Source organism: Triturus cristatus, chromosome 9 (genome assembly GCF_964204655.1).
Source record: "Triturus cristatus chromosome 9, aTriCri1.1, whole genome shotgun sequence".
In the NCBI taxonomy this organism is placed as follows: domain Eukaryota; kingdom Metazoa; phylum Chordata; class Amphibia; order Caudata; family Salamandridae; genus Triturus; species Triturus cristatus.
Window position 1 is genome coordinate 188,603,972 of NC_140592.1, and position 23,536 is coordinate 188,627,507.

General features: G+C 48.5%; 1 protein-coding gene across 15 annotated transcripts in view; it reads left to right on the forward strand.

Annotated features, from left to right (window-relative positions):
- Positions 1-23,536, forward strand: part of CADPS (calcium dependent secretion activator) — a 1,625,151-nt gene that overhangs the window by 836,276 nt on the left and 765,339 nt on the right. The window lies entirely within an intron of this gene.

Genomic DNA, 23,536 nt, shown 5'->3' on the forward strand with positions numbered 1-23,536 from the left:
CTTAGCTCATTAAATATGCAATGTAATGGCTTATAATTTTACATCAGGTACTCTCGTTGGCCTACCACAGTTATCTTGCCACATCGAAATAGCTGCTTACGATAACTTTTCTGCAATTTAATTTGCATTTTCTGCCATCGCTATTAAAGTGGGACCTTTTACAATGGTGGTTTGCACATGTGCATAGTATTAATTGCACTACACACATATGTATTCCATATTTACAAATGTGACTGGTGTATGTGGAAGGGACAACTGTACCAGGCATCAAAGCGCAGCCAACGACCTGCAATAAATGTGCAGACAGCAGGTACCCTCTGCTCAAATGCAGACAGCAGGTACCCTCTGCTCAAAAAGCATTGCTTTGACAGACCCATATGGAAAAGGGAAAAGAGTTCTTAAACAACGTAAAAAGAAAGACAAGGTGCAGCAGTGTCTTTTAAATGCATGAACCTGGGTCCACATTGACCCCAAAGGTAAATTGCGATGAAAATCTAACTTTATGACTTGCGGTATTCACAAAGGGCATTTACGAGTATTAAAATTAGACTTTTGTCTCGGTTAAGTTTTGGTCTTAAGTTTAACTGAGACCAAAACTGAGACAAAAGTCTAACCGTACCACTCGTAAATGCCCTTTGTGAATACCGAAAGTCATAAAGGTAGATATTTGTCTCAGTTTACCTTTGTGAATCGGGCCCCCCGTTCTGAATATGCCATGCGCTGAAATTTAGAAAGACCACCTGAGACACAGACCCGTTATCATAAACGCACTTACATAGCAACCTTCAAACAGATGTTCAAGTGAGCATCTAAAGATGTGCATCCACAAATATGTCTGCAAATCAACTTACACATGCACCAAGTTGCCCAGTGAATCATATTAAAAAAGGATTTTCTGCAAAGTCCTTGGACTGAGCTGCAGTGATCACGAATACCACTTGGCATGTGTTAATGTGCAGGGTTAGATATATTTTCAAAGAATAAAACATGGTGCGGCAACCAAAGCAGCTGTGCTACATTGTCCTAGGGGTCGAGAGTGAGAGGAATGTAGGGCCATATTTACTAAATATGACGAAAATGCTACTTTATTCTCCTGCGCTGGAATGCAGACAGGATGCCCAGTGCCACACAATCACCTTTGCACCATAGTGCAAAGATATGTGTGTGCATGATGTCTCGTATAGGTTTTTGTACTAGAAGGGTATCCTTCCAATATAAAATACTATGCTTAGACAAACTTTAAAACACTTCACACATTGGATGTGTGCTTTACAGTGCAGTGCACGCGGAATGTATAATTACATTCCTCCTACTTAAAACCTGTATCTAAGAGACGTTCTTTTTGTTAATAGAAGCTCGGCCGAATAATCTTTGTATATATGGCTTTGAATCAAAATCCATGGCTGGTGTCATTGGAATGCCAAAGTGCCACCCATGAATCGCCCTCTTCACACCAACTAGCGCAAAATGCTATTTAAAGGCAACTTTTGAACGCCAAAAACGTTTTGAGCTGGAATGTAAATACTTTACCAAGACTTTGCGCCACTTTGTAGGATTCTGCATGACTTTGAAGAGGCACAAAGATTTGGTAAATCTGCCACGTGTTCTCTGGAAGTTTTTGCACTGCACTGTTATACAAGTGCAAATTACAATATACCATTAAAATCTACAATTGTTTTCTAAAAAGCAATCGAACAGACATTCGTGCATTGAAACGATGGCCATTGCGTGAACTGTCAATCAGCCATTCTAATATATCAGCACATCATACAAGCAGAACCACTGAGGATACAATATTAAATCAAGTAACAATGTGGTGCATGGAATTCAGCATCTCTACTGCTACGACTGCGGCATGGGGAATACTTTTCAGCAATATGTAAATCTGTGAAAGGATTAATGCACTCTGACTTCTTCAGAGTTTTCTGCAGATTAAAGGATTGTTCATTCCGGCTTCTTACAAGATGCCCATCGGGCACCAATCTGTCTGGTTCTTCCTCTAGGAATAGCAAACAAAAAATAACAAGCATAGGCAAAGCCATATTTTGTCAAGGTTTTTGCAAAGCATTATGGATGAGAAAGCTGGTGGTGCCTTGTCAATCATAAAAAATAAAAAACAAACAAAGGCTAAAGGCAATTATTATTTGTTTTGTCTATGAAATCATACTTTGTCATAGTAGTCCCTGTCACTGAAGAGATCTATTTTGTTTTTCGATGTGTTGCTAGTGAAAGGGTAGGAAGACATCAATTTTGTAAGCTGTAGCAGACAGATACAAAATGTTAATGACACAATAACAGGCCAGTGGATGAAGAGGGCTGACTGAAAGCCTCTCTAAGTAATCATTTTTGTTAGAAATTGAGTCTCTAGTTGGCAGAGTTTTGCTCCCTGTTCAAGTAGAGTCCACAATCCTAGTCAGGGTAAGATAGATACACACTTTAAATTAACCTGTACTCACCCTCTGGTAGCTTGGCACAGAGCAGGCAGGCTTAATTTAGGAGGCAATGTGTAAAGTATTTGTGCAGCACAATGAATACACCACAAAACGACTCCACACAGGTTTAGAAAGTTAGCAAATATTTATCTGAGAAAAGAAAAACCAAAACAATAACAATCCAATCAGTAGATGTGGAGATATGAATTTTTAAAGAATAAATGCAAAAATAGTGCTTGGGATGTCAATAGTGCTAAAAGGTTATGTGAGGTCGCAAGGGACCAAGGTGGATCCAAAATTAAGGCTGACCACGATGGTGGGCAGGCTGGTTACGAGACCAATGCAGGTCCCTCTGAGAAAGTACATTGGATGGAGAAAAGCACCAGAGTTGAGAGTCCAAAGCATCGGTTCTGATTCACGCAGTCGTGTTGATGCATCGAAGTCAAGCCTCACAGTCAGGACCTCGGATTGGTGCCGTATCGGAGTCGATCCTCGCCATCGTGACCTTGGATTGGTACTGAGTCATCATTGAGCCATCCAGGTCTGTCTTCAGATCAATACTAAGTTGGCATCGAAGGGCACTGTGTCGGTTCCAATCGGCAAAGTGGTGACGATGAGTCAGTTTTGTATAAAATCAGTTGTAGAACCCAGGTATGAGGCCCAGGACTAGAGGGGGCACCGCAGGCATGGGTAGGACACAGACATGTTATAGTCCAGCAGCACCAGAAGGATTGCAGGAAGTCTTTTGTGTCCCTGCCATTTCAGAAAACAGGAGGCAAGCCAGCAAGCCCTTGGAGTCACTCTGGGTTCAAGTGAGATGGGTCCAGTGCTTGTCTTCAGCAGGGCAGATATCAGCAGGTGCCAGGGCAGCTCAGCAAAGCAGAGAAACAGTTACTCAAGACAGTCAGTCAAGGCAAAGTGGCAATTCTTATAGCATAGCAGTCTTTGCTCCAGTAGAGTTCTTCCCAGGTCCAGTACTGTACTGATTTGGTAGGATCAGAGCCCCATGGCTTATACTTAAATGTGCCTTTGAAGTGGGGGTGACTTCAAAGTAGCTCCTTGAATTGCACACGTCCTCTTTCATCCCAGCCCTGTCTGCCAGGCTATCTGTGGGAGGTAATCAGTCCTTTCTGTGAGGACAGGACGCAGCCTATTAAGATGTAAGTGTACGCTCTCTCTCCCCCTTCCTGCCCAGGAAGCTATCAGAATGCAGATGAATGCAGATGAGTCCTTTGTCACACCCATCCTTCCTGAACTTGTGGCTGCCTAGAGGGAATGCCCAAAGTGTAGCTGTCACCTAGCCCAGACGTGTATTGGAGACACACTGCAGGCTCACAGAGCAAAGTTATGTCAACTCTCTAATAGTAGCATTTCTACAATAGTAATGTCAAACCCAACGTTACCGCTAAAGAGGATTTGTCATTACTATTTCAAAGATATGAAACATGATTTAGCTACTCCTTTCTAATCAGGAATTACAGTTTAAAGTGTTTTAAGGAATTCCCCAATGGTAGCCTATGAGAGGAGTAGGCCTCACAGCAGTAAAAAACACATTTTACAGTTTGTCACTACCAGGAAATGTAAAACGTAAAAGTACATGTCCTGCCTTTTTGTCTTTTTCTTACAAAGCACCCTGCCCTCAGGGCGACCTAGGGCTTACCTTTGGGGTGACCTTTGTGTAGTTAAAGGTTTAAAAGCCTACTTATGTGGGTGGCATGACCAGTGCTGCAGGCCCATTAGTAGCATTTAGATTACAGGCCCTGGCATTTAGTATACCATTTTACAAGGGACTTATAAGTAAACTAAATATGCCAATCAGGTATATACCAAAGTCACCATGTTTCAGAGGAGAAGCACATGGACTTTAGCACTGATTAGCAGTGGTAAAGGGCTCAGTGTCCTAAGGCTAACAAAAAGATGCAGAAAAAAGAGGAGGAGGAAGTCAAAAGGTTTGGGGTAACCTTGCAAGAAGGGCCATTTCCAACAATTTTATATATTTACTTTTAATAAAATGAAGAAGACTAACACCAGATCTAAAAATGTCAAGGGTAGCCCTTTAAATGCCTAAACTGAACTGCAGGTCTGGCCCCTCTCTTCAATAACCACCTGTTGCACAGCAATGAAAATAAAGCCATTGATTAGAGTCGTCAAAGCAGGCACAAATCATAGTACTGTAAGGAAAATGCAACAAAGCCTAAAAAAGGTTTGGAAACTATTCCCCCACTTAGCAGCATAGACCAAATAGACAGTTACAATTAAAAGAAAAACAACCACTCATTATGGTGCCTTGAGCTCTGGAATCAGTCCTCACGAACTGCTGGGGAGCTGTGGCAAATGATCACGCCGTCACAAGATCAATGAGTAATTGCTGCCAGAACCCTTTGCAAGGCTTTTTAATTAACATGTTGATGTCATGTCAGCTACAAACATTATCCTGCTACTAGCAGGTAGAAACCATTTTTTACCATTGCCCAACTCCCCCTGGTTATTTGGTGCACTCCCTTCACTCCGGTCGTGCCCCTACAATATTACACCCCCCCACCTACAACAAAATAGCAATACAAACAAAGGTTTTGTGCATCCCAACCTCACTTCTCACACCATAAAGTCTCTCAGCCTCGTGGACAGGGAGAGGTTGCTCCTGAGCTGATAACATTGTTATAGTCCTCTGGGGTCACCAATTCTCTTCCTCCGCATTGCTTGCCTCTCGCCTCCATTCGTAATGGGGTGTCTGGTGTGTTCACTGGTCCCTTCTCTCTCTGTCTCTAGGTGTCTGCCTCTCCATGATTCAGAGTGGGGCTTTCAGCAAACTCAGTCCCAGTCTCTCCTTCTTTTTCCAAGTAGTCTTATCAGGGACTGATGGTCTCACTTCAGTTCCACGTGGGTGATCATGTCTGTTGAAAATGATATGTTTCGCGTAACTTCTTCTCTCCATAACTTGCTTCCCAAGTGACAGTTTTTGACTATGACCACATCTCCAACCTGAATTTCAGATGTTCCAGCCCCTTTCTGTCTTCTAACCTGGTCATTTCGTTTCTCCCTTTGGTGGAATCTTGCTCATCAATGTGATCCTTCTGCAGTGCAAGACAGTGTGAGATTACATCTTGAACTATCCATCTCATGCACTTATGCATCGACGCTTGTCCTGGTGTGGCATACGGTGTTTGTTTGTATTCTTGTTGAAATGAGTAGATGGTCAATTTGAGTGGGTGACTGTTGCTAGGTGGAATACTATGTGGTATGGATGGGAGGACCTACCATGCAATACTCTCATAAGACACGGAGATGATCCTTGGATTCAACAACCTTGCTCCTTAGCTCAGTCCTGCTAGTGTGGCAAAGAGCAGTCAGGCATTACTGGAGGAACATGTGTAAAGTATTTTATAGTCCCATTATGGTGCATAAGCAATGGAGATGACTGTAAAGAAATGTGAAACCAATTTATTGAAATAGAGCTTATTTTTATATACATTAAGACATCTGAACAAACGTGTTATCTTACATATAATGTTTTTTTTAGATTATTCAAAGCATTAGTGTTGGACCCGGCCCTTCTGGCAGGTTCACCCCCGAGACTTTTCGCTTTTTATTGATGACTTGGTTTGGTGATTTTTGGATTTCTGCGCACTTTACCGCTGTGTCCCGGGGTAAAGTGCGTGCGTGTTGTGAGGTTGGCCTGCCCTCCCATAGGAATGCCTGGGGGAATGTATGTGTCCTGGTAGTTCCTGATGCGTGGGGTGTGCAGGCCCGTGTTTGGAATGTGCGGACTCGTGTGAGTGAGTGCTGCGCGATGATGTGTGCAGCGTGCATGTACCTGGTGTGGAAGTGCCACTTCTAGAAGTGGGCACTTCAGTGTGCAGTCTGAAATGTGTGGCGTGTCTGGTGATTGGCTGGTGAGGTCAGGTGACGGACTAGGGAATTCCCCAGAGTCAGGAGGAGTCACCCAGTGGTGAATGGGGAGTTAGCATGTTGATGGCTGGGGAGGAGTGTACCTGGGTCCTGAATAGGACAGGGATTCCCCCACACAATGCTGGCGCCGGCCCCTGTGGTGCGTCTAATGACCCTAGCCCTGCCAGTGAATAGGGAGAGGGGCTGAGCAAAACAAAGTGCTCAGGAACCTGCTGGAACTGGTTCGCCCCTTCCCTGCACCTTAGACAAAGCCTTGTAATGTATAAAAAGGGGCTGTGTCCCCACAGAAGTTGTTCTCTTGCAGGATCCACTTGAGGGGGGGCCTGCTGCTGCTGGGCGCCAGGAGAGACCGCCACTGGGGACTGCCTCCCTGCTGGAGGGCCCTGTGAGCTGGCTCTGGGCCCAGCCTTTGCCCCCCTGCTCTCTGAAGGACCTTTTGGTTCTTGGACATTGCTATAGCGCCTGGGAGCGCTTCCTGGACTTTGGAGCGCTATGCACGCTGTTTCCCTGGGCTTGTTATCTTGATAGCGCTGGGAGCGCTTTTCTGAGCCTTGCAGCGCTGCGAGCGCTGGCTCACCTTATAGCGCTGTGAAGCGCTTTGATTCAGCTTGCGGGTGCCCACCCCGCTGATTTGCGTTTATATCGAGGGAGCTCACCCCTCTTATCGCCGGGAAGATCACCGCTGCAGCCCGGGCCGAGACCCAGGAAGTCAGGCAGCCTGCTTCAGACGTGGGCGGGACTTAAAGAGGAAGCGGACGGGAGCCTACCCCGCGCTCCTACCGCCGAACGAGGAAGTGACCGGGGCTCCCGTGAGCGGAGGGAAGCCCGCGTGGTTGCAGCCCAAGAGGAGTACCGAGGCATCCAGGCGGGAGCCCCCCCCGCGCTGGACCCGGACGAGAGGAGTGCCGACGATTGCTGCCGGTGAGTGGGGGCTCTGGGGGACCAGGAGTCTTTAGGTCAGAGCGCGTGGACGCTCTACTCACCGAAGCGGCACCGCGTCCGTTACAGAGCCTGTAGGCTCCACCGTTGGGGACACTGAGGGTACCAGCGCCCGTGAGGCTCCCAAGTAGACGGGGGCATTACTTTAGAGTTGGTGCAGGGCGCGAGGTCGCTCCAACATAGGGGGCATTTCTCCAGCGATCGAGTGGCCCCAGATGGCAGCGGGCCACTCCCCCCTTTGCCCACAGTAACGTTTAGGGCCCTGAAAGGCTCTTGGGGACATATTGATTTCAGAGCCGGCTGAGGCTCCAGCGAAGAGCGCAGGTAACGCTCCGACCTCGGGGGCATGTTGTTTCAGAGCCGTGGAGGCTCCCGGGGCATTGTTGGTTGAGCCCAGTGAGGCTCCAACGTTGTGCTGAGCCACGAAGGCTCTAGAGGGCATATTTTTGAGTGGACAGAGCCCAGAGGGGGCTCCAGAGGCACGCAGTGCCTGAAGTTCGTTCTCCAGCTGCCCAGCACTTAGTGGGCAGCTGCAACGTTTAGGGGGTGGCCTCTGTGTTCTAGCTTGCGCAGCTTGCGCAGCCGGGCCCTGAATACTCTGGACACAGAGCGTCCTAGCCTGGACAAGGCCAGTTGGCCTAGGGACTGCCACAGGTGGTGGCTCATGTGAGTTTTCACGCTAAGGTCCCTACTTGCACCGCTGAATGTATTTTTGGATGCATCATGTGTTTTCCTTGCTTTACACCTCTGAATGTGTTTTCATGCATCATGTGTTTTCCTTCCTTACACCTCTGAATGTCTTATGCATCATGTGTTTTCGTTCCCTACACCTCTGAATGTTTTAGGCATCATGTGTAATGTGTGTTTACCCCTATAGGTATGGTGATACTTAGGTGGTTGTTTGTTTCCTACTAGTACAGGTGGTGCTAGTGAGGTCCTAGTTCCCTGCGCAGTATTCTCCTAAAAGTGGTTAGGGTTGCGTAGGTGATACTTCCTTGTCACCAGTAGTTACTGGTTGTGTGTTATATGTGTATTTTGTGCTACAGTAATTTTATATTCTAAAAGTGCTGGTTCTTGACAGTGGTCCATGCGGCCCTGTCCCCTGTATATATATATAATCCCTTGTAAATTCTGCCCGTGCCTGTTGGCACATTGTAAAGTGTGTGTTTTTATCTACTGTGTTTTATTATAATACAAAGGTTATTTTTATAGAATACCTTGTGTGGAGTTTCCTTTGTGGTGGGCCTTGGGTGTTGTTGCTGGGTGCGCGCGCAAACGCTTTACACATCGCCTCAGAGATAAGCCTGACTGCTCGTGCCAAGCTAAAAAGGGGGTGAGCAGGGGTTATCTTTGGCGTGTAACTTCCTTGCCCTGACTAGAGTGGTGGTTTCTGCCTGACTTTGGCGCAAGCCTTAGCCAACCAGAAATCCCAGTTCTAACATTGGTGGCAGCGGTGGGATTTGGACTTGCGTTTGCGCTGTACCGCAGCAGCGACTGGCTACACCACAAAACTCTGCATTAGATAAACCACATTTTAGGGATTATTGTTTTTGAGTTCCATTATTTCCTCTCCTAAAGGTGTCCTTTTTGAATCATGTACTCCTGTGTTAGCTCAGACACTCAGGTTCCTTGTGTTAAACTCTTCTCAGGAACGTCCGCCAAAATGGAGCCAGCTTTTAATTTCTGTAGTCTGTTTAGGTACAGTAGGTTGGAGCTGGTAAGGTTCTGTGAGGAGAGGGGCATAGAGGTGGGTGAGTTAGATACCCAGTCCAAACTGAGGGACAACCTGATCACTTGGCAAAAGGTTGAGTGGGAGCGAGAGCGCAGCGAGGAAGATAGGGCCCGGGCCGCACGCCGAGAGGGTGGTGGGTCTGTGGGGAGCCCTGAAGATTCAGAAGAGGAGGAAGGTTACCTGACAGGGACGCCAGTAGAAAGTGAAGACCCCATAGATAGGGAGTCCCTTGCTGGGTCCAGTGTCAGGAGCAGCACCCCATCCCTTTACCTGTCCCCAGAGGAGTGGATAGATAGGAGGGAAGAGAGGGAGCATCAGCTGGCCATGGAGAAGCTCAGGTTAGAGCATGCCAAGGAGATGGCGCAGCTGGGTGTGGAGGAGAGGATGGCGGAGGCTGAGAGGGCCTTCGCCAGGGAGAGATTAGCTCTGGAGGGTAAGTTGTCCCCAGAGCGCAGTGGTAGTTTTCTGGATTCACCAGTGAGGGTAGAGTCCAGTGGTGGCAGCGATAGAGAGCCCAGTGCAGAGAGTCCCAGTTCACCCAGTCTGGTACCTGTTTCCCAAGAGGAGGAGTATAGGTTGAAGTTCAGGGGCAGTAAGAAGCTGTCTCACCAGGATTGGGGGAATTTTGTGGATGACTGTTATGATGCACTGTGCGATTGGGTGACGGTTAACGCGGTAGAAGATTTGGATGAAATGTTCAATCTGATTATCAAAGAGCAAGTGCTCAGTGGTTGTTGTCCCGAGTTGCGCCAACACCTGTTGGGGTGTGGGTTTGCTAGTCCATGGGACCTGGCAAAAGAAGCAGAGCGCTGGGAAAGTGCCCCAGGCTCTGAGGAGGTATGGGAGAGTGCTTCCAATAGTAGTGGCTCAGGTATCTTCCCATCCTGGATGGGGGTAGAGGTTCAGAGTAGCCCAGCTAGGTCCCAGAGTAGTGAGAGGGGTGTAGGGGCTCACGGCCTATCTCAGCGGAGTAGGAGTGAGCGGGTGACTTTGAGTCCCCAGAGGCCCGAAACCCAGTCTCAGAACCTGGATGGTTTCTTCAGGGAACACCAGGTAGGGGGCCTAGGCTGTCCTGTTAGGCCGCTTGAGGAGGATCGCCCAGAGGATGGAGAACCTGGAGTCTCTGTAAATAGAGCTCCAGTGGTTCTGGTATCAGGCAGTACCGCTCCAGTAGGGAGGGTGCGGAAGTCCAGCGAGAGGAGTGGCGTGGGGCTGTGTTCCCCGGTGGAGGAGCCAGTGGGTCAGGGACCAGCCGGTAGGGCTGAGTCTCCTAGAGATGACCATGGCGACTGCACGTCTGTCCTGGGGGATCTTCGTGCACTGTCAGGTGGACAGGTGGCGGGAGATCTGCGCCAGGCAGACTGTCATGCAACATATGAGGCATATGTTACTCTTGAGGGGATACTGTGTGAGTCCCCAGAAGTCCTGGAGTGCCAGGCAAGTATGCAACCGAAGGTTTTAGACCAGAGGTTGGGAGGCCAGGTTCAGGATCAGCCTGACCTGCAGGGTAGGACGACTGTAACCAGTGTCCTGACCAGTTCTTCTTCCGGAGGTACCGCCCCAGTTGGTAGGGAGCAGGACTCTGGAAGGGGGTGCAGAGGGTGGGAGAGCCCGCCTCTGACCCCGGTGCAACCTGAGGGGTTAAACCCTAGGTTGGGAGACCAGTTCTCAGGGAGGTGTCCTGAGCTGGTGGGAAAGTTGATTTCTGAGGGTGCCTCTCAGAGGAGGAGAGGACGGAACCCTAGAAGGAGAGGTAGGGGGAGGAGAGCCTCACCCGTGACTGTAGGTCAGCTTGAGGGTTCAGACCCTGGGCTGGAAGATCAGTGGATGTTTAGAACAGCCCTGATGAGAGGAAGAGTGGAAAATGGTCACTACGTGCCAGGGGTTACTACCCCCCACTCTGTAGTTAGGCAAGGACCAGTGGCGCCTAGATGGCCTAGGGCCTGGTCCTGGCCGCGGGCAGCTGAGGAGTACCAGTGGGGTAGCCCAGTTGGTCCGCCGAGTTCTTTTAGAAGGAACTCCAGGGGTTTAGAGTGGCGTAAAACCGGAGAGTGTCCCTGCCATTGCGGGCCTGTGTCCGTGTTTTTTCGCCCAAAGCAGGGAAGACCTTCACGGTGGTGATTGGTCTACCCTGCGTTTTGGCTGGAAGGGGGTTGTGTTGGACCCGGCCCTTCTGGCAGGTTCACCCCCGAGACTTTTCGCTTTTTATTGATGACTTGGTTTGGTGATTTTTGGATTTCTGCGCACTTTACCGCTGTGTCCCGGGGTAAAGTGCGTGCGTGTTGTGAGGTTGGCCTGCCCTCCCATAGGAATGCCTGGGGGAATGTATGTGTCCTGGTAGTTCCTGATGCGTGGGGTGTGCAGGCCCGTGTTTGGTATGTGCGGACTCGTGTGAGTGAGTGCTGCGCGATGATGTGTGCAGCGTGCATGTACCTGGTGTGGAAGTGCCACTTCTAGAAGTGGGCACTTCAGTGTGCAGTCTGAAATGTGTGGCGTGTCTGGTGATTGGCTGGTGAGGTCAGGTGACGGACTAGGGAATTCCCCAGAGTCAGGAGGAGTCACCCAGTGGTGAATGGGGAGTTAGCATGTTGATGGCTGGGGAGGAGTGTACCTGGGTCCTGAATAGGACAGGGATTCCCCCACACAATGCTGGCGCCGGCCCCTGTGGTGCGTCTAATGACCCTAGCCCTGCCAGTGAATAGGGAGAGGGGCTGAGCAAAACAAAGTGCTCAGGAACCTGCTGGAACTGGTTCGCCCCTTCCCTGCACCTTAGACAAAGCCTTGTAATGTATAAAAAGGGGCTGTGTCCCCACAGAAGTTGTTCTCTTGCAGGATCCACTTGAGGGGGGGCCTGCTGCTGCTGGGCGCCAGGAGAGACCGCCACTGGGGACTGCCTCCCTGCTGGAGGGCCCTGTGAGCTGGCTCTGGGCCCAGCCTTTGCCCCCCTGCTCTCTGAAGGACCTTTTGGTTCTTGGACATTGCTATAGCGCCTGGGAGCGCTTCCTGGACTTTGGAGCGCTATGCACGCTGTTTCCCTGGGCTTGTTATCTTGATAGCGCTGGGAGCGCTTTTCTGAGCCTTGCAGCGCTGCGAGCGCTGGCTCACCTTATAGCGCTGTGAAGCGCTTTGATTCAGCTTGCGGGTGCCCACCCCGCTGATTTGCGTTTATATCGAGGGAGCTCACCCCTCTTATCGCCGGGAAGATCACCGCTGCAGCCCGGGCCGAGACCCAGGAAGTCAGGCAGCCTGCTTCAGACGTGGGCGGGACTTAAAGAGGAAGCGGACGGGAGCCTACCCCGCGCTCCTACCGCCGAACGAGGAAGTGACCGGGGCTCCCGTGAGCGGAGGGAAGCCCGCGTGGTTGCAGCCCAAGAGGAGTACCGAGGCATCCAGGCGGGAGCCCCCCCCGCGCTGGACCCGGACGAGAGGAGTGCCGACGATTGCTGCCGGTGAGTGGGGGCTCTGGGGGACCAGGAGTCTTTAGGTCAGAGCGCGTGGACGCTCTACTCACCGAAGCGGCACCGCGTCTGTTACAGAGCCTGTAGGCTCCACCGTTGGGGACACTGAGGGTACCAGTGCCCGTGAGGCTCCCAAGTAGACGGGGGCATTACTTTAGAGTTGGTGCAGGGCGCGAGGTCGCTCCAACATAGGGGGCATTTCTCCAGCGATCGAGTGGCCCCAGATGGCAGCGGGCCACTCCCCCCTTTGCCCACAGTAACGTTTAGGGCCCTGAAAGGCTCTTGGGGACATATTGATTTCAGAGCCGGCTGAGGCTCCAGCGAAGAGCGCAGGGAACGCTCCGACCTCGGGGGCATGTTGTTTCAGAGCCGTGGAGGCTCCCGGGGCATTGTTGGTTGAGCCCAGTGAGGCTCCAACGTTGTGCTGAGCCACGAAGGCTCTAGAGGGCATATTTTTGAGTGGACAGAGCCCAGAGGGGGCTCCAGAGGCACGCAGTGCCTGAAGTTCGTTCTCCAGCTGCCCAGCACTTAGTGGGCAGCTGCAACGTTTAGGGGGTGGCCTCTGTGTTCTAGCTTGCGCAGCTTGCGCAGCCGGGCCCTGAATACTCTGGACACAGAGCGTCCTAGCCTGGACAAGGCCAGTTGGCCTAGGGACTGCCACAGGTGGTGGCTCATGTGAGTTTTCACGCTAAGGTCCCTACTTGCACCGCTGAATGTATTTTTGGATGCATCATGTGTTTTCCTTGCTTTACACCTCTGAATGTGTTTTCATGCATCATGTGTTTTCCTTCCTTACACCTCTGAATGTCTTATGCATCATGTGTTTTCGTTCCCTACACCTCTGAATGTTTTAGGCATCATGTGTAATGTGTGTTTACCCCTATAGGTATGGTGATACTTAGGTGGTTGTTTGTTTCCTACTAGTACAGGTGGTGCTAGTGAGGTCCTAGTTCCCTGCGCAGTATTCTCCTAAAAGTGGTTAGGGTTGCGTAGGTGATACTTCCTTGTCCCCAGTAGTTACTGGTTGTGTGTTATATGTGTATTTTGTGCTACAGTAATTTTATATTCTAAAAGTGCTGGTTCTTGACAGTGGTCCATGCGGCCCTGTCCCCTGTATATATATATAATCCCTTGTAAATTCTGCCCGTGCCTGTTGGCACATTGTAAAGTGTGTGTTTTTATCTACTGTGTTTTATTATAATACAAAGGTTATTTTTATAGAATACCTTGTGTGGAGTTTCCTTTGTGGTGGGCCTTGGGTGTTGTTGCTGGGTGCGCGCGCAAACGCTTTACACATCGCCTCAGAGATAAGCCTGACTGCTCGTGCCAAGCTACCAAGGGGGTGAGCAGGGGTTATCTTTGGCGTGTAACTTCCTTGCCCTGACTAGAGTGGTGGTTTCTGCCTGACTTTGGCACAAGCCTTAGCCAACCAGAAATCCCAGTTCTAACAATTAGAAATTAAATGCATTAAATATTTCCATCATCCAACATTAGGGTCAATGGGAAATGATGCTAGTGAGAAACAGTCACTTAGGGATCGAGTTACTTTCTACTCTCTTGAGGTAGAGGTCTTTGGGGGCCCAGGACCAGGTTTCCACAGTCAAATTACTTGTACTGTCTTTGGGGACCCCAGGTGCAGAGGTGACCTCTGAACTGTCAGTGACCCTTAAACAGGGCTTTTAACATTGTATGGGAAAAAGCACTTTTGTGACAAATGGTCACTTCTTGGTTGAATTACTTCTTTGGCGTCCCAGGACCAGGGTTCAACAGCCAGTTTACTTTTACCTTGCTCGGTGAGTCCCGGTGCAGAGGTACAATCTAGCTGTCAGTCACTTTGAACTGGAGCCACGGAAGCTGTCAAAAAAGCGGCACTTGGCAAAACCACACTTGCAGATGGAGTTCCACTCTAGCAACACAGAGTAGAGGCTTTTGGGGTCCTAGGACTTGGGTTCAACAGCTGGCTTTCTTCTACCTTGCTTAGAGGCTTCCAGTGCAGAGTAAGCTGGCAGCTGTAAATCATAGGAGGCAGGTTGAGCCACAGATGCTTTTCTGCATACTCAGTGACTCCAACTTCATGATGCAGAAACACAGCAGCGGGGTCGTTGATGATGTAGGTCAATGTCGCTGGGAGCTGCTCTCGGCCTGAAGATGTCTTTCAAGGGGTCGATCACCTGACTGATGATCACCAAGCCTTGGCTGCTGTAAAAGTAATCCAAGGTTACTTCTGCAGCTGGAGGGTGACAGGAGTGATGTAGCGGCTTGAAACTTGGCAAAAGCTTGGCTACCCCTCTGGACTTGCAGAATACCTCTTCTCTTTGGGCTCACTCTTGACAGGCCCCACGGGTTGCAATTCTTGTCATGCAGCACGTCGATCTCCTGCAGCTTGCAGGAGAGTGTACTCACCAATCCTTGGTAGTCTGCTTCGGTTTCTGGCATCCCAGGGAGTCCCTCTTGCTGGGAGCAATGAGCTTTCACCACAGACACATCGAACACACGGTTCCATATGTGGTCTCTTGAGGGGACCTAAGTTTCCTCTCTTTGCACTGTGTCAGAGTCCAAAGTCCTGTTGTCGGTAATGACGCCTTCTTTGTGACTCTTCTCGGATTCAAAGTCAGAACTGAGGTTGTGGTGTAAGGGGAGCCCCTTAGATCCTAGTTTAGGGGGTGTTAAGGATGTGAGTGACAGTGGCCAATGTGCTAATGGTCCCTGCGTCTAACCCGCCTGTTGAGTGACAACATCTTGTGTCTGAGTGTGCCATATATGAATTATTATTAGTTGCCCTAGGCTCTCTACGCTTTGTGTATTTCCCTACCTATTGGAACTTTTACCCAATCGCAGGGGGGGCCTTCTCTTTACATTGTAACATCCTGTGGGTGCACATCACTTTCCTGCACAGAGTCCTCTCTTTCAGGGTCTTCCAACATGGCAGAACACTTCCTTGGCTGTACGGACCTCCTAGCCTAAAGGTGTGGCTAGTCTTTTGGCGGTTACGCCTCCTGAATAACTCATTTCCCCACCTGTCTGCAAAGACAGGGCGGGAAGGGCTTTTTCCTCAAGTGGGGTACAAGAAATTACACATTAAGGGTGGGGAAAGCCTTTGAGGCTCTCCGCCTTGATGACTGTAAACACTAATCATCCTGGAAGGGAGAAGGTGTGACCTCCTTCCTGCCCAGGTCCTTTGTCTCCCAACCTGTGGATGTGCTAGCATGACCATGTGGAGGTCATACTCCTGTCTTGGAAGCAAATAGCTCAGGGAGCCTGCCAAGGCACTGGAGCACTAAATCTCAGGTGGGCACCCACTCAAGGTAGCATCTACGTGCATGCCAGCTCATCGTTGACACAAAAATCGTGTTGGGGCGAAAAAAGACATATTAATATAATTCACTCTACCACCTGGGCTTAGGAGGGCAACCTGAAGCGTGACTCACTTATATTAAGAAGAAACAATTGATAGACGGAATACTGGACAATGCAAACATTCACCCCCAGTCACAAGGATCTGGGTTTAATCCATCATTCTTCTGCTCACCACACCACCCCAGTTTGGACCCAGCCATATGCAAATCAGTCTTGACCCTGTTCCTTGCGGGAACAGTCCAGCCCGAACTGCCAAGCCAGGTCTTCCCTGGACCGGAAACAAGCATCCTGGGACCAGTTTCAGGGCATCACCCTTCATCAGCCAGGCAAGCTGGAATCCAGTGGTGCAGTGAGCACGGGACCCACGTCTGGGCATACCCTTCCCACTTAGGGCAACATATTTTATTTATAGTTGAATTTATAAGGCGCAACAGCTACCCAAAAAGGGTTTCCTGGCACCAAGACGGCTGCGAACAGAATGGTGAAAAGCAGAGAGAGAGATTACTGGCTAAACAGCCAAGTCTTTATGGATCTACGGAAGCAGGTATAGACATATGCAAAAGAAACAATTGATGGACGAATGCTGGACAATGAAAACATTCACCCCCAGTAACAAGGATCTGGGTTTAATCCATCATTCTTTTGCTCATCACACCACCCCAGTTTGGACCAAGCCATATGCAAATCAGTCTTGACCCTGTTCCTTGTGGGAACAGTCTAGCCCGAACTGCCAAGCTGGCAGAATGATGGATTTAACCCAGATCTCTTGACTGGAGGTGAATGTTTTGATTTGTTCTGCATTCCGTCCATCAATTGTGTGTCTTTTGCTTACTTATATTAAGGCAGTGGTATGGCTCTGTAGCACATGGTGGTGCCAAGTTACTCTCGAGCAGACAGGCTGTTCGTGCAGGGCTGCAATGGTAGACCTACAGACACACTTTTACTTGGGTCACACAGGGAGGTACCATCAGTGCTGCAGCCCTGGTGACCCTTTTACCATCCTTGTCCTGGGTACCACTGGTGCCATATACGAGGGGCGTGTAAGGGGGCAATGTACCTTGCCAATTGGGTGTACCAATTTAACATCACTTTTAAGGGAAAGAGTAGGAGCACTGGGGCCTGGTTAGCAGGTCGTAGTGCACTATCAGTGTCTTAAACCCTGTTTTTGATGTGTGCCAGCGGCTTGGAACAAGGAAACTAATTGCTTGTAGTCCATATAGTCTGAGAAGTGGTGTCCACAGACATTGATGTGGAAGTGCCAGCACCGGCAGTGGATGGCGATGGCTTTCCTCTTAATCTAGTAGTACCTCTCTTTGGTGAGGTCAATCCCTGACAAGCATAAGTGACAGGGGCCCACTCTCCACATTTTTGTTGCTGAGATAGGATAGCCCCTATGCCTACAGGATTGGCATGTACCATGAGGGCCATTGGCTGACCTGGGTAGTACGTGCATGTTGTGCCTGCCGACCGTGCCTCCTTTGTGAATTGGAATACCTCCTCATGCACCAGCTATCATGCCCAGGGGCCATTCGATTTTGCCCATTCTCTCAGTGGTTGTGCCAATGTGGGGAGCCATTTTATAAACTTGCTGCAGTCGTTCACCATGCCAAGGGTGCTTCACACTTTAGAGGCATTCATTTGGGCTGGTGCTTTCTTGACGTCCTGTACCTTTCCAGAGTCTTGGGCATCTCCTGCCACCGACAATTGGCACCCAAAGAAGCTGATGCTGTTCCGCATTAACTTACAAGTGTCTCGCTGGAGTGTTAATCCATTCTCTTTGAGTCTTTTTAGCACGCATCTCAGTCAGGTATAGTGTTCTTACATCGTTTTAGCATATACAAGGGTGTCATTGCTGACATTAATCACACGCCCCAGCAGCACCTCCCTGAATGTGTTTTGGAACGGACATGGAACGTGTCGAGGGATTCTACCAGCTTTTGTTGGATCTTTCTGAATATGAACCTTTTGTAGTCAATGTTGGCTATGGGTTCGAAGTGGGATTTTAACATTGCTACCATGATGTCATGGGTGTAGGGCAGCCCAGCCTCTGGAGCAGTATGAGGCATATTGTAGCTACGTAGTCCCACCAGGTGGAGCAGGAGGGCTATTTTGCATGTGTTGTGGACCCCATATCATTGAAGTATAAGTTCAAACACCCACAGTTTCCATTTAGGGGCCTGGGATGATGGTGAACCCTCCACAGCAAAAGTTTCAATGGCAGTGATGTGCGCCATAACCCATGGCTCAGCACTTACCCAATCTCGCTACAGGTCTGTGGTGGAAGGGGTCAATCTGTGTCCTCTGACTCCCTCTCTTGGTGTTTCAGTGATGCTGGAGCACTTGTGAGCGGGCAGATGCCCTCTCAACCTGGAAGGGTGCACCCCTTGTTGCATTGGGTACCAGCCTGCCCAGACTTACTGTGGTGTAGCACCCTTGTGGCAGATGCGGCAATAGAATGGCCACTTCCTGGGCCGGTGCCCCTTGTTGTCATTTGGGCTTAGGAGGTCATCCTGGAGCATATTACTGAGACTGGCACACTGCAGCCACTGTGTTGGGGCACAGAAGGCTGCACTGGGGTGTCTGAAGGACAGGTGAACTGCCACTGTTCAGCACGGTCTTGGGATGATGCCTTGTAACATGTTCTTGTTGCTGGGATGCAGCCACCACTCCTCACATAGGCCCAACCCTGCTAGCCAAGTGCCCGCACTCCTTAAAGAGGCGCACACAAGCACTAGCTTCCAGAGTGGCATGGGGTCCAGGGAACAGATCAGAGCAAGCAGAACCTGCAAGCATAAGCCAAAGGCCAGGATGGTGGCAGGTGCACTACCACACTGGGCATCCCCCAGGCACTGAGCGAGAGTGCACTGCAGGGAGGTGGTCAGCTGAGTGAGCATGGTCACAGCCCCTAACAAAGTGACAGATGGGACTCGCAGTGTCAGCTCCTGCACAAAATGGTTGCAGGCAGGCAGTGTACCCTGGGCAAGGCACCCAACCTCATAGGCACTTGTGAGGTCAGAAATCAGGCCTCATGAACTGCGAGGGGTCTATAGCAAATGATCACGCCAACACCAGGAGATCAGTGAGTAACACCCGCCGGAAGCCCTGTGTGACATCATGCTGATTTCATGTCACCTACGAACATTATCCTGCTACTGGCAGGTAGAAACCACTTTTGCCATTCCCCAACGCCCCCTATCTAGTTGGTGCACTCCTTTCACTCTGGGCGTGCCCCAACAATATTACAGTGCCCTCTTCGGATGCAACCCTTGACTTTGTTCAAGTGAACCTTTCAGAGCTCTAAAAAAGTGATAAAGTCCATATTTGGAAAGAGATGCGTCATCATATTTAGCTGAATGTGTCTGGTGGCAGGATGCATACACTCTTTGTCCTGTGATCAGGTTTTATTTCACTTCCCATTGACATTCTAAAGAAGGCCTTTTCCATTTATCTTCATTGGGACATATTTCCTTTCTACATACCTTTCTTAAACAGTTTATTATTTTTCCTTATCTTTGTTTTATTTTTAGTTTTTTCCATTTATACTTAAAATTGGTGTGTCCTATTAGATTCTTCATTTCTCTGTCTAAGGTGTTGCTTGATTGATTTCTTTCACGCAAAATGTCCCTGTTAGACCTGGCATCCTTGGCGTGGTTTCCCCTGTCTTTTTGCGACACCGCAGTCCTGGTCGCACCGACAATGTCACATCTCGCTGAACTCAACACCACTGCTTGCACCAACGCTGTGGGCACTGCCCTCGTTGCACCCGAATTCAACAGCACCACAATGTTGGCCTTACTGATGCCGATGTCTAAGCACCCTCACCTACGCCCCTCTTTGCACTGCAGCCATGGTCACCACCTCGCCACACTGCCCTCAACGACACTGCAGCCTCAGGCTGCCAATGACAGCGCCCTTGACTCTGATGCCAGCGATCCGCACCGACTCCATGCCACTGCCTGCACCGAAATCACGGACACCACCTCGTGAAGTGCATGACATACAGCCTGCGATGACACCGGAGCCCTGGCACTGCCAGTGTCAATGCTCTTGACATTGACCTCACAGAGTTCGATCTGCAACATATGTGACTCCGAGGACTCACCGACTTCTGCACTGACCTGCTACACCGACACCCAAGATGCCAGCGATGCCGCAATGCCTCACCGCCATACTTCACCACAAGGTCCTCAAGGCTTCTTCAATTTCTAAGGTACTGTTTGTGGGTCTTCCCCGATGCCGTAGCTGGCCCTTGACTCCATCGAGGTCAGACTGAACTGTTGGGTTTGTTGGCCATGATGCTATGATAGCCCTGGTTGGTGCGATCGATTTCACAGAACTGTACTTTGGGATATTCTTTGAAAATTCATATGTTTGCTTGTGTATGTTTGATTTTTGTCTATTTGGTCTTGTTCTGTTTAGATAAATATTGGCTGTTTTTCTAAACTGTGTGGAGTCCATTTTGTAGTGTGTTCACTGTGTTACTGTATTCGTTTTCTAGAAATACTTTACACATTGCCTCTGAGATAAGCCTGACTGCATGTGCCAACCTACCAAGGGGGTGGGCAGGGATTATTTTAGGTGTGTAATCCCCTTATCTTAACTAGAAGGAAGGGTCCCTACTTGGACAGTGTGTATACCACTGCCAACTAGTGGCACCTATTTCTAACAGTGCCACGTTTTTTTCTGATGAATATGCTGCTCAGGTCTAGCTACCACAGGTAATCCAAGCTTTTTAATAGTAAAACCAGCATACCTCTGATTGGAATCCACTCCTGGAAGCTTAGGGCCATATGTATGAAGGCAATTTTGCGATCGCAAATGCCGAAATTCGCAGAATTTCGGCTTTTGCGATCGCAAAACAGCAGTGTCATATGTATGACACAAACCACCCCATGCAAAATAAGGAATCGCAAATTTTGCAATTCCCTATTTTTCGATTGCATTTAAGGAATCGCAAATTTCGATTCCTTAAATGCAATGTAAAAAGCACACAAAAAGTGCAATTTGGACTTAAGGAATCGCAAATTACCACCAACTTCAAGTTGGTGGTAGTTTGCGATTTCTTTAAAAAATGCACTTTTATGCATTTTTCAAAGTGCCATGTGACTCACATACATGCCCTTAGGGCATGTATGTGCGCCACATCTGCACCCATGCTCATTTCAGGGGTGCAACAGGGTGTCCTTTTGTCACCCTGGCACCCTTGAAATTACATTCCCAATTTGCGATTCTCTGTTTGGGAATCGCAAATTGAGAATCTCTTCCCATTCATCCCTATGGGCCTCTAGGCCCATAGGAATGAATGGGGAGGTATTCCTTAATTGCAAATCGCAATTTGCGATTCGCAATTAAGGAATATGTAGGATTCGCAAAAGTTATTGCAAATCCTACATACATAGGGTTTTGCGATTCTCAAATAGCGATTCGCAAAAAATCGCTATTCGAGAATCGCAAATGGGCATTTTCATACATATGGCCCTTAGTTTCCAAGAGTGGCCTCTCGCCCTTAGATAGCCAGTGGATTTTCCTACACTGCACATGCAAATTTTCAAAAAAAGCATCATATTCACAGTTGCAAGGATTGGTGGCAGAGAAGTTAAGAATATTGTAATAATCCTTCCCATAGGGTGGTTTCTTTCTATTAAACGGGTAAAGTTTAACAATTCTATTATTTATACATGAAGCATATACTTGTTTTGTGAATTGTGTGAATCTCGGCCTTGATATCCTTACTAAATATACTTACTTAACGTAACATAGGCATTTGTAGAGTGCACATTTATCCACAAGAAGGTCGCGTGGCGCTATTGACAGAAAATGCATGTTTATTGTTACCCAAGTCAATGTTACTCATTTTCTCAACCTCGGCGGATGGAAACCGAGTGGACCTGCCGAGACTTGAATCTGTCTTTTTAACTGTTTGTGGAGCAACACAGCTAAGAGTTTTAAAGCTCATTAGTCACCTACAATGGATGATCGCAGCAAAACGTTCAGCCTAATCTACATTACAAAGTGAAATTCAATTGATTAACAGCGCAGCATTCCCCTGCAATGTCCTCACGTATCTATTTAATCGACACCCACTTGGTTCATGAGTGAGTGGTACAGGACTGTATGACTGTGGAGCAATCTATCCAGTTCTCACAAGACATGTAGGAAGTGGTGCCATGTTCCAGAGAGGTCAGAAAGTGATACACAAAGGATTTTCAACTTTAGCCATACGTTCCTTATGCAGAATGCTGAGTGTGCACGTCTGGAGTTGGAAAAGTAGGTGTAAGTTTGCAATGTATATGTCAATACCATCATTAAACATTCATACACGACGCCGTACATAACTTGCACGTGAGTAGGATGGTAGTGCATGTGACCACTTGAAAAATAGAAAACAAGGGGGCATATGTATCAAACGATTTTGTATTCGCAAACGCTATGATTCGCAAAAAAACAGCGTTTGCGAATACAAAATCGCAAAACGCTATGTATGAGCCATTTTTGCATCGCATTATTAAGGAATCACTAATTGTGCGATTTCTTAATTTTGCGTAAGCATTTAAGGAATCGCGAATTGCGATTCCTTAAATGCTATGTAACAAGCACCCAGGTTGTGCGATTTCTCCTTAAGAAATCGCAAATTACCACCAACTTCAAGTTGCACATTTTGGCATTTTTCAAAGTGCCATGTACATTAGGGCATGTATGTGCGCCATATGCACACACATGCTCATTTCAGGGGTGCATCAGGGTGTCCTTATGACACCCTTGTACCCTTGAAATTATTCATAATTTGCGATTCTCTAATTGCGAATCGCAAATTGAGAATGACTTCCCATTCATTCCTATGGGCCTCCTGGCCCATAGGAATGAATGGGAAGGTATTCCTTAATTGCGATTTCGCACTTTGCTTATCGCAATTAAGGAATAACAAGAAATCACAAAATATTTGCGAATTTTTAAATACATCCCGTTTTGCGATTCTCAAATAGCGATTCTCAAAAAATCGCTATTTGAGAATCGCAATAACGGATTTTGATACATATGCCCCAAGGCCTTTAAAAGTATTAACTACGTTTGAACATACCTATGCTACACAAATAATTCCTAACATATGTGACTTCCTGTAAAACCTCTTTAATATGGTATTTAATATTTGTCGGATAAAATGCTCATTTACAATTGCAGCTTGCAGATAACAGTAGGGGGCAGCAGTGCATTAGACTACCTCACTCTCATGCTCATTCCATTAGATGCACTTGCTTCTAAGTATTGGAATCCGTGCAATGAATTGTCTCCGAAAATTCCCATTTTAAAATGATCAGGCGGCGCTACTTGGCCCGGAAGATTTTAAACACCATCGGTATTTTAAGCTCTGACCTCTCCTGCAAAGGCAACCGGCCATGACCTCATTTGCGGCGCTCATTCAAGACCCGAGAAGGAGCGTCAGAAGTCAAAGTTTCATCCAGGGGTTAAAGGAGATGTCCAAACTAATAAACGTATGCAAAGAATCCAGGAGCTGACACAACCTTAGCAAAGTCATTTGAAATCATTTGACAGTAAATTTCCCTGTGAGTTCCTAGCCTTGAGCAGGGACAACCCTTTGCTTTCTAACAGCCCCTCTCCCAGACGATCTCGACTTTAAAATGCTAAGTGCGAGCAGGGTCTTGACGCAGCCTTGATGAACTCCTAGGGGGGATTTCAGAGCCCGGCCAGGG